Genomic DNA, 10,433 nt, shown 5'->3' on the forward strand with positions numbered 1-10,433 from the left:
ATAAAATTTGATGTAAAATTATTGGTTAAAATGAATTATTGACTTTTTAAAACATAATAGTATTGTAAAAAAATAAAAAATTAAACAAGAGTAAGTGAACAGTTTTTTTTTTTTGGTTATTTCAAATTTAAAGGTATATTGCAAATAATTCATAAAAATAATCTATATAACCTTGGATTTGAAGCTCTAGAAATTTGGAAAAGAATTTTAGAAAAATAATAAAATGTTAAAAATAATGTACTAAAATATTACATATTGACAAAATATATATTACTATCATTCAATATTAATAAAATACTTCTTGCATGGATATAGTAAATTAGAATTCAATTTTTAAATTATAAATTAATTTATTGATATCAGTTTTTTAATTTTTTTTAAATTAGTGGTAATTTTTAAGACAAAATAAACTGATTTATTCACTAGGTAAAAGTTTATGAATTTATTTTTCTCAATTTCGAAATTTCGGCTACTTGGAGCCTTTTATAGGCATCTACTAGTTTAGTCGTAAATGAAGATGTCTGCTGTAAAAAATATAATAAAAAGACACATAAAAATTATATAAAATAAGTAATTAAATAATTTTTAAAACTAACTAAATACTTATACTATAAATAATAAGTATAATATAAATGTGACTATTTATACTATGGTCAATCAGAAGCTGTTTATTTTAAAAAAAGTAATGTGTGAATTCCACTTTTAACTGATGGTTTTTATTTAATTTTTGAATAAAAAATGGTCAATTAAGCGGCGATGCCTCCGAAAACATTGAATTACCTAAATTTAAAAAAAATTAAAAGCATCATTTTTGAAACATCTTATATCAGTAACCGTATTCTTTGGATCCTTGCATATTTTTCTTAAATTAGTTGTAAGATTTTTTTTGACTTGGGATATCACAGCTAGAGCGACGCAATGGTAATAACTTTATTCATGAAAATAATCATTAACAAAGAATATCAGAGGTAAGCATGCATGTCTATAAACGATTAATTAGATATTAAAACTACTACTACAAAGAATTATGCACCAAACGCAGACGAGAAGTAGCCAATCGCTTCTCAGTATCACTCGCATCAGACCAAATAAAAGGTAATTAAATTAAATACTTGCTAAAATGATTACAGGTAAATAGAGACCTGACAGAGATTACAGAGCGGCTAGCTGACAACTGACGAGAGGGATTGGATGATGATGATATAATGATAGTGATTACCTGTGATAAGGCACTGATAACAGAGGACGGAGCGACGCGGGCGATCGGAACAACGCGGCCGGACTAGCTCTACTGTCGCGGTCCCACTAGTGTGGAGGGGGGCCTGACGTCACCGACTGCTTCGGGACTCACTTTCTAATATCTCGCCGCCGATTTACACGCTCCGAAGAGGGTTCAATGGGTTTTTTTGAAACCGTGACAGATCGCCGAGTCGTGTCTCAGGCCTGTCTGTCGTATGGAATTTTGGTTAAAAAGTTTATATGCTTAATAATTGAAAATGCAATTAAATTGAATAATAAGAGTATTTAAATTGAAATTTATTTAATTTGTAAGACGCCCACGTAAAGGTTCAAAAATATGATCAGAAATAAACTGTCAAAACGGGTTCAAGTTATTATGGATGAAAGACTGCTAATGGATTAGTTCAACGAAAGGAATTGCAATGATGATTGAATAGTTGATCGTGATGTATATAAATGAGGAAAAGATGGTTGGGGGTGCGGTCAGTGAAGAACACAAATAAGTAAAACCTTATTCATTAATGCTAACGTTTCGGCCAGAATATCATGCCTTCATCAAGGCTAAGAACAAAAAACAAGATAACAACCATAATGAATAAAAGGGATTATAGAATAATAATTAATAAATAGTGTTAAACATAAATCAGCAGATAAGTCTGTATGAGAAAATTAACATTAAAATTAAGTAAGAGGAAAGAACAAATAATAAAATACGTATGAAAATCTAGTTGGTATATATAATATATAAGAATAAAATGATTTTTTAAAAAAATAAATGAGAAATAAAACGTATATGTAGGTAATTAAATATATAAGTAAAATAACAGGATTATAGAAATAAAATAGAAAGTTAAATAATTATAAAGAAATATGAATATTTTAATTTAATAATAACTATGTAAAATTACATTATAGAAAACAAAATGAGAAAGAAAATATATTTAATTAATGAAATATGTAAGTAAAATACCAGAATGAAAGAGATAAATTATAATGTTACATAAGAAAAAAGGAGTAATTTGTAAATATGATAACAATAAAATGTGGTGAACATAATTTAATAACGTGAGTAAGGAAAATGGAATAAGAAAAAAGTAGAGAAAGAGGAATGTAGAAAGAACGATGAGAAAATTTGAAAGGAAGTACAGATACACAAAAATTTGAGTTTCAGATAATGATTATGTGGAGGCACAAATTTTTTCAAAACTGACGCCGTCTAAGTCACAAAATTGGTTCAGTCAAATGGTAGTTGCATGTGGAAAACTCCAAGTAATGTAGTTTTCTGCGGTTCTATGATTTTGGGGGTGCTAAAACTAATTTTGAATGTGTCTAGAGGCGTTCTGAGGAATTTTTTATTTTTCTTGAAAAATATTTAAGATAGCAACAGGAAGTTACTGTTTATATACACATAAAATCAGTTGCCAAACTGGAGAGTGCAAACGTATGCAAAATTTGCCACTGATAAATATCACTTTCTAAAAATATTAAAAAAAAAATAAAAGAACAAATCTACAATGCATTCCATCATTTCTTTGTAATGTTTTCAATTCTTTTCCTACATATTCAACCGCTCTAAAAACATACGTTTTTAGGTATCCAAAAATCATTTTCCTCTCAAAACCAAAATATCTATGGTTTTAGATATGATTAAAAAAAAATTATTATTTTTAGTTTTGGGGGAAGTAATGTAATAAGATCGGTTTTCTCTGTTTAGTCTTGAAGAAAAAATATTTTGAAAGTTGTTAGTTCACATCAAAGATTACCCTCTGATGCAATGGTAAAAAGAAAAAAAATGATTCAACACTAATATTTATGAGATGGATGATTCGGTATAGAATGATCCTCTCTCATTTTGTTCATGTTTTGTATCATTCATATCCCTGAGGTTTAGACATTTTTTTTACTATGACACAGATTTTTTAAAGCAATTGAAATTAGTTATAGACCTTTTTTTCATGTTAATCCGATGCATTTATAGGAAAGCTCTACAAGAGATGACTTAAAAATATTAAAACGAAGAAGATGGGATATCTCGATAGAAGAAGAATTTCGAATTAATCTTCACAAAAAAGAGCGACTACCCAAGTATGCTTTTCAAGCTCTTACGAACCCCATAAAACTGAAACATGTAAATTTTATTTTGTATATTAGTGCTTTAAAAATTAAAAACGCTGTCCGTTTTTGAGTACAATCCATCGAAAGTTTATTTATAAACGACCTGACTTAAACTAGCTGATGACTGCAGACCACTGTCCAGTATGAAGCTAGTTCCCAGAAGCGGAGGACTGTGTATACAGTGCAGGTTCTAGGTAGCCTCTCTATCTGATAGTGTGTTCTAGATAAAGCTATCATGGATAGGGACTGCTGAAGGCTACTGGAGGCAACCCTTCCCATCTCTGGAAAACTCTTCCTCGAAAAGAGGCGGGTATTGTTAATTTTGTTTTCTCGGTAAACTCTTCCTATTTATTCAACAAGCGGGATCCGTTGCGTGTGATCTAATAGCTGTGAAGGAGAATATGACTTCCGATCTCGGGAATATCACGGCAGCAATAATTATGAGGAAGAGGGATGCGATTCATATTGATGAGTGTACAATAAATATACCTGGAACGAAATGAAATCGCAACACGCAAAGTAGGTTCAAGGTCAGTCCCATTGATTCCATGTATGTTATCGTTATTGTAAATTGCTAATTGGTGCCCAAACAAGGGTGTCAATTTTTTTTTAAGAGCACCTGTCTTCTATATATTTTAAATTATTAATGGTCACACTAATGTAATAATTATTTATTTATTTGTTTATGGTGCACCCCCGTTTAAACGAGTTAGTCGGTCCAATAAATAGTTAAATATATCATTGTTGTTATTTTACAAAAATAGTTAATTGAAAATCATTTATATAAACTAGAAACAAATAATATAGCCAAGCTGGATTATATATATTTCTCACATTAAAAAAAAAAAAAAAAAATCACTGCTTTAACAATATAAAAGAAACAAAACCTATCCTATTCAAAAGATAAGTATTCAGTTCTAAATATAATATTTTAGCTTACATATATAGAATCGTGAGGGCACTGACAAAAATTCATACAAATGATTTGGGTCAATATTGTTTAGTTTCGGCACGTATAGGGTTCGGTGGTACCGAAGACAAAAAAGGAGGAGGAGGTACCAACGGGTACCGGTCTCTACCATACCATTCATACCACTGTTGTAATTTTGATAGATATCACATTTGCTTGTTTCCTTCAATCTGAATAAAGGAGTGAATTAATAATTAAAGTCAATAAAAAAAATAAAATGATATATCGCCGGTGCTAAGTCAAATTGGTATATCACCTAATTGTGCTATCAGGGGCTTTATTACATTTTGACGTGGTTTTATATTTTCTAATAACATAAGTATCCAATCTATAGAGACTGGGTGTACCCCAGAAGATTTCCCCTCGGCTGATATAGCAGAGTAAATACCTCATTATTAGGTATGTATCCTAAAGAAAGACCTTGATAACAGAATAGCCAAAACATTCGAAGTCGATGACGCATACTGTAGACTATAAATACGAAGAAGTCTTATTTTTTGTTTTCGTTTAAATATCTTTTTTTATGTTGGAAGTTTCTTTTAACCAAGAGTTTTTTTTTTTAACAACTGCTTATTTTATTTTCCAATAGGACGGCAGTGCTATTTTTATAAAACAATATCCCAGATTTATTATTTTTTTGGTAAAATATTTATTTAATGCTTAAAATACGTCAATTCAATCCATGAAACAACCAAAACTAAAATTTGTAAAATTATTTTTCAATCCGGTATTTTATGTTTTTTTGGAAAGTGTTTTGTATAGCTTATTTGGTAATCATAATCCAGCAGATATTTTATTTATTTTGTTTTTTTTATAAAATCCACTATTTAGTCTATAACTACGCATAGCACTTTTTTTTTTATTTAATTTAAGAAAACGACCACCATCATTGTTTTGGAATGACGTAATTTGGACATAAACATAGGCTATGCTTATGTACTCAATGTGAGTGTTATTTTACATTATTTAATTTAATTTTTTTTAGTTTTATTTGTTATTTAGGCAAATATCTATTACAAGTTATATTTCTTACGGTTTTTGGGCAGCACCCAATTGAAAAAATACAACTATAAAGACGCTACAAAAGTTGTTTATCCGAGTGCCGAAACTAGAAATATTTGGTTAAAGCTGGTTAGAAAAGATCACATATTATTTTCGAATCTAAATGGTGAAGATCACTTCGATATAAGATACAAATTGTAAGCTCATTAGAGGTAATATTTATTCAGAAAGGCTTCTAGAAGTGAAAAAAACGAAATAATTTTGGCTTCGTAATTGGGTAAGTAAATAATAATTTAAAAACAGCTAATAAGTGTGAATCGCTAATTCAGTGGTTTTTGTTTATGTCTAAATGATTTCATATATGAAACCATCATGATGGTTTTCCTCGTGTTGGTAAATAGATTAAAAATCTTTGTTTTTAAAACTTTTTTTTTTAATATTTATTTATTGCTATTTACAACTGTATATTATAATATATTTAGTAAATCTGATCTACAACCCCAACCCGAAGACTGAAGCCCAGACTGCTGCAGGACATACTTTTATAAATTTTTAATAAATATAAAATTAATTCATAGTCACACTACCTCTATTTACATATTATTATTATTCATTATTATTTTTTTCCTCTCTTTTCTTATCTCTTTCCTTTTTCAAATTAACTTCTTTCTTTTTACTATTAGAAGACAATTGTTTGTTTCATTTAAGTGTACCAATATCATTATTTTTTGTTATTAATTTTACTTTCCTCTTTTATTAAGAAGCATTGTTCTTATCTATTTATTTTATTATTTTTTTTCTTTTAATAAGAACATTGTATATAGCTAGGGGTGTCATTTGTATGACTATACCCTCTCATAATCAACTGTTAACAAAATATATATATAATATAAGTTATATCAACCTTGTAAGGTACACCAGGCCGATCTGGTATTAAAAAAAAAAAAATCTGAAATAAGTTAAATTGGAGTGTTACAGGCGTGTAGAGAAACTGCCCATTGGTACCACTCTAATGTTTTTAAAACAAAAATAAAAAATTGATCCTGAATCTATATTAATCAAAACATATGTGATTTGGTTTATAAATTGACTGACAATAACGTTATCATAATTTCATTTTTTTTTTCGATTTCGTAAAATGCCTATTAACATATTATGATTAATAAAACGAATCAGCGAAGACTTATGAATTAAATGAATGCTTTCTTATTCCCTTATCAGCCAAAAACAACAGTAAGAACAGGGATAGCAAATAACCCCTAATCAACACCTGTATAGCACTATTATACACACCCAACAGCATTTATTCTGCAATTTATTTACATTGTGTTACGTTTCAGCGTTGTATGTGGCAATCGTAGGCGAGATAATCTTCATTAATATTAAAATTCCTTAATGAAACAGCTCTGTTTATCGCATGATTTCAACATCACGTGACCCTTGCTATTCTCAACATTTCCTTGGAATTAGGGTTTCCGCGTGTTATTAGGAAACTGCAGCTGTTTTACTTGTAACAAGTGTCGTGTTCGGAACCGATTTTCTCGTCTTTTATTCAAAGACACCACACTCGGTCTCCTAATGATATAATTAACATTCAGTAGATGTCACTATTTGTCGGGCATTCAACTTGAGAGTTCTTTGTAACTGAAACTAATACATAAATAATAGGGATGATCATTTGAATCTACTTTCGACTCCATGTACGTCCTTTATGGAAATACTATGAACTGACAATAGTTTTATTGAAGAACAGTTCTGTAGTTAAGGAAAATCTAAAAAAAAAATTACTATTCTTGTCTAAGCACAATTCCTATCTAGCCCCAAGATCTCTTGGGTGCCCTGATTTATCTTCTACGAAGCTTGGTTCAGAGTTCCCATGACTGAAATTATTAATGCGTACTAAGATGGAATTATTTATTTACCCTGTGTTTATTTATATTAATCTATAATTTTTTAATTAGCATTATGATTATATTGTTTTATTTATTTTTATAGTTGTAATTTTTTTTTACTACTATTATTGCTTTTTATTGTACTATGTGTAAAGTCTGGAAGAAACTTTTAGCTCTAATACCCATTGCCTTTGATTGTGGCAGTTTGTTTTATACAAACGTTTATTCTTCAACAAATCAGTTGCATGAATGGACAAAATTAAAATTTATTGTTCATTAAAAATATTATTATAAACAAAACATATAAATAAAATGAATTCTTGAGAATTTCTCTAGATGGATTAACATATTTCTTTTAACTTTTAAGTTAAAATGAAATAATCTCCTCATCAATGAATCTCTTTGCATACATTTCTCCCAAACCGGTCGTGTATAATTGCTTGAACCTATAATGTCCATTCATCCCAAAGCAAGATATTATGAATTCTAAACGATGTTATACCCAGCCCTAGACTACCTTACAAATCGCTGTTAATGTTGGTACGTGCCAGTGCCTCTAATGTGGAAGTGACTTCCATTACTAAAAGCTAAAGAGTGTACCACTTCCTCTGGGATCTAGGTATGGTTATGGTTGTGGGGCCGTTCATCCTCAGTATGTATGGGTCTTGAATGAGAAATAGTTTCTAATGTTCTCTTCAAATGACTTGATGTTCCCTTTCTTTGTTGATGAGGCGCTAAAGAAAGCAGAGGAAACGACTAGTAGCAAGACATAATTGATTCATTGTTTTTCAAATGGCTTACGTAAAATAAACAAATTTTAAAAAAAAATCATTAATCACTTGAAATCGGAATGCTGGTGTCTAAGGATATTACAGTTTCGCAATGTGATCGGATCCTATCTAGTCGGGTTGATATTTATTTCACTGAGACTATCATTCAATCTCGTCCTTCATACAGGTTAGCTAGAACAGGAAGGTAACCTGTATAGCCACTTTTTCTTAGAAAAAAAAATATAAATAGTATGGTGGAATCCCAACATTACTGTTATAGAGACTAGACTTCATTAAGTTGATGTGTAGGTTAACTACTCGTTTTTTTTTTGTTTTTTTTTAAAGATTGCCACAAAGCTATAAGTGGTACATTGTACATGTTGAGGTCTAAATGCCTTCTGTGTAATAAGTAACGTGATTTGAATCATATTTTTTACATATGAAGGAGATGGTGAGGGCTGCGGTCAAGTACAAATAAAAAATATTTTTCAACTATTCATTCATTGGCGACATTTCGGCCCATAATGTAGGTTTTCATCTGGGCTAAAAGTAAAAATATACAAAGAAAGTAGAGTCTTTTTTAAAAGTTTACAAACTATCAACACTTTAAAACGAACAATAAGGAGAATAAAATTAAAAAGAAAAAATAATAATTAACATATTAATTACTTTTCTTTTAATTGTCTAGAGGTTTTAAAATATTAATTTACACAAATAATAAATAAATAATAAAAACAAAAATTACCATAATGATAAGGAGTGAGCTGAAACATTGGAGTGCATATTATTGAAAATATCTATTAATTTAATTAACTACGAATAGATAATTACAAACAAATTGATTAATAATAAGTTGGTCAATTTATAATATTTAGGCAATAGTGAATGTGATCTTAAAGAATGATAGGTGCTAACAGTGATGCAATTAGGGCAAAGAATAGCAAAGAAACTAATATAAATGTATTGTTATAGAGCTGTAAAAGAAGATTGGTAATAAAAAGTAAATGTGGCAAATAAATTAGTAGTACTATGTATATAACTAGAGTCATATATAATAGTATTAATTCCAGTTATATTACTAGTTTCATGATATTTACTGATTTTTTTCAAGTTATTTTATTTACCGTTAATTTGCTGAATATTGTTTTATTAACTTTAGCTCTTATTCATTCCCATCTCTACCTTTAGCTTATCCCATTAGCTTGCTTCTATATTATACTTTTATGCAAATGGTATTACAAGTATAGTTATAGAGTACATAAAAATGACCTCTAATTGCCTGCAGTTAGTCACAGGTATAGTCTTCTAGACAGGAGCGGAATATGTTATTACTGGTCATCATACTGTTTGAAATAGAATCAGTTTGTTTTTCGGTGGTGATTGAAAATTTCTAGCAAAAGTAGCCAAATGGGTCTAAAATTTGCTGATTATTTTTTTGCACTATTGCATTTTTTTTTTTTTTATTAAAAAATAAAATCTGAATCGCTGCATCCCATGAAGGACCAGGGGTACTTTGTAAGGAAGTAATGTTACTTGACCAACGGTTGCCCAAGGAAAGTATTTGGTCAGAATCACACTCGACCGTCAGATTTTTACCCAATTAAGAGTACCCACTATATGAGGCTAGGTGGACACCGAAGAGCTTCCCAACCCACAGGGCTGACACAATGAAACAGAAAACAATTATTTGCTAAAGCCAGATTCGAACTTAGATCCCTGAAGTAGAGTGCCTTACCGCTGAACTACTCACAATTATTTTGTATATGTTTGAAAAATACTAAAGGTTTGTCCAGTTATAAGCCTAAGTAATCGACAGACTGAGCTAATGGAATTGTTATACTATAATAACTACTTTTAAATAATGAACGGTCTACGTTTAATGAGTATGATAGCTTTTGTTTTAGGTTCATATTCCTTTTTTTTTTAAATAAATGTGATTTTTTAGTGAATGGGCATGTAAACTGCTCACTACTGTTGCTATTCTATAATATGATAGGTAAATGGCTAAATGATGAGCACAGATGGGTGTGGATCGTTTTAAACAAGGGAGTAAGGGAAGGTTAGAAAATAGCTATTAGTGAGTTTGAAGTTACAGTGTTTTAATCAATCAGATTTAACGCCGATATCTTAGTTTTGTTTTTCTGTACTGTACTAGACTGCATCAAAGATGCAAATAAGTTCCCCATCCGTAAAAGGTTCGATGCATAAATGTATTTCTTCGAGCCGTAAGCCTTAAGAAATTTTTTCTCAAGTATTACATACATAAATTATATAACATAAATCCATGACCGCGTAAAAATAATTACTCTTTACAAATTTATAATTTACATCATTGTGAAAATAACAAATTAACCTTCCAGTACACCATGTTTAAGAACATACAGGATTAAGAGCACAGAAAAAAATCCTCTATTGTCTATGCAAGCAGACTACCTTCGAAGATAA

At 29.8% G+C, this 10,433-nt stretch overlaps 1 protein-coding gene across 2 annotated transcripts in view; it reads right to left on the minus strand.

Moving 5' to 3' along the window:
* LOC106680845 (uncharacterized) overlaps positions 1-1,297 on the minus strand; it is a 304,110-nt gene extending 302,813 nt beyond the window's left edge. The window contains exon 1 of one of the 2 annotated variants that reach the window (XM_014420825.3): positions 1,220-1,297. The gene's annotated coding sequence lies outside the window, so the exon portion shown is untranslated. Of the gene's footprint in view, positions 1-1,142 lie in introns of both variants that reach the window. The other variant, XM_014420826.3, reaches the window with a different exon arrangement.
* Positions 1,298-10,433: the final 9,136 nt, after the last annotated feature.

This window comes from Halyomorpha halys, unplaced genomic scaffold, assembly GCF_000696795.3.
Source record: "Halyomorpha halys isolate HHAL.00 unplaced genomic scaffold, Hhal_1.1 Scaffold293.1, whole genome shotgun sequence".
NCBI classification, from domain to species: domain Eukaryota; kingdom Metazoa; phylum Arthropoda; class Insecta; order Hemiptera; family Pentatomidae; genus Halyomorpha; species Halyomorpha halys.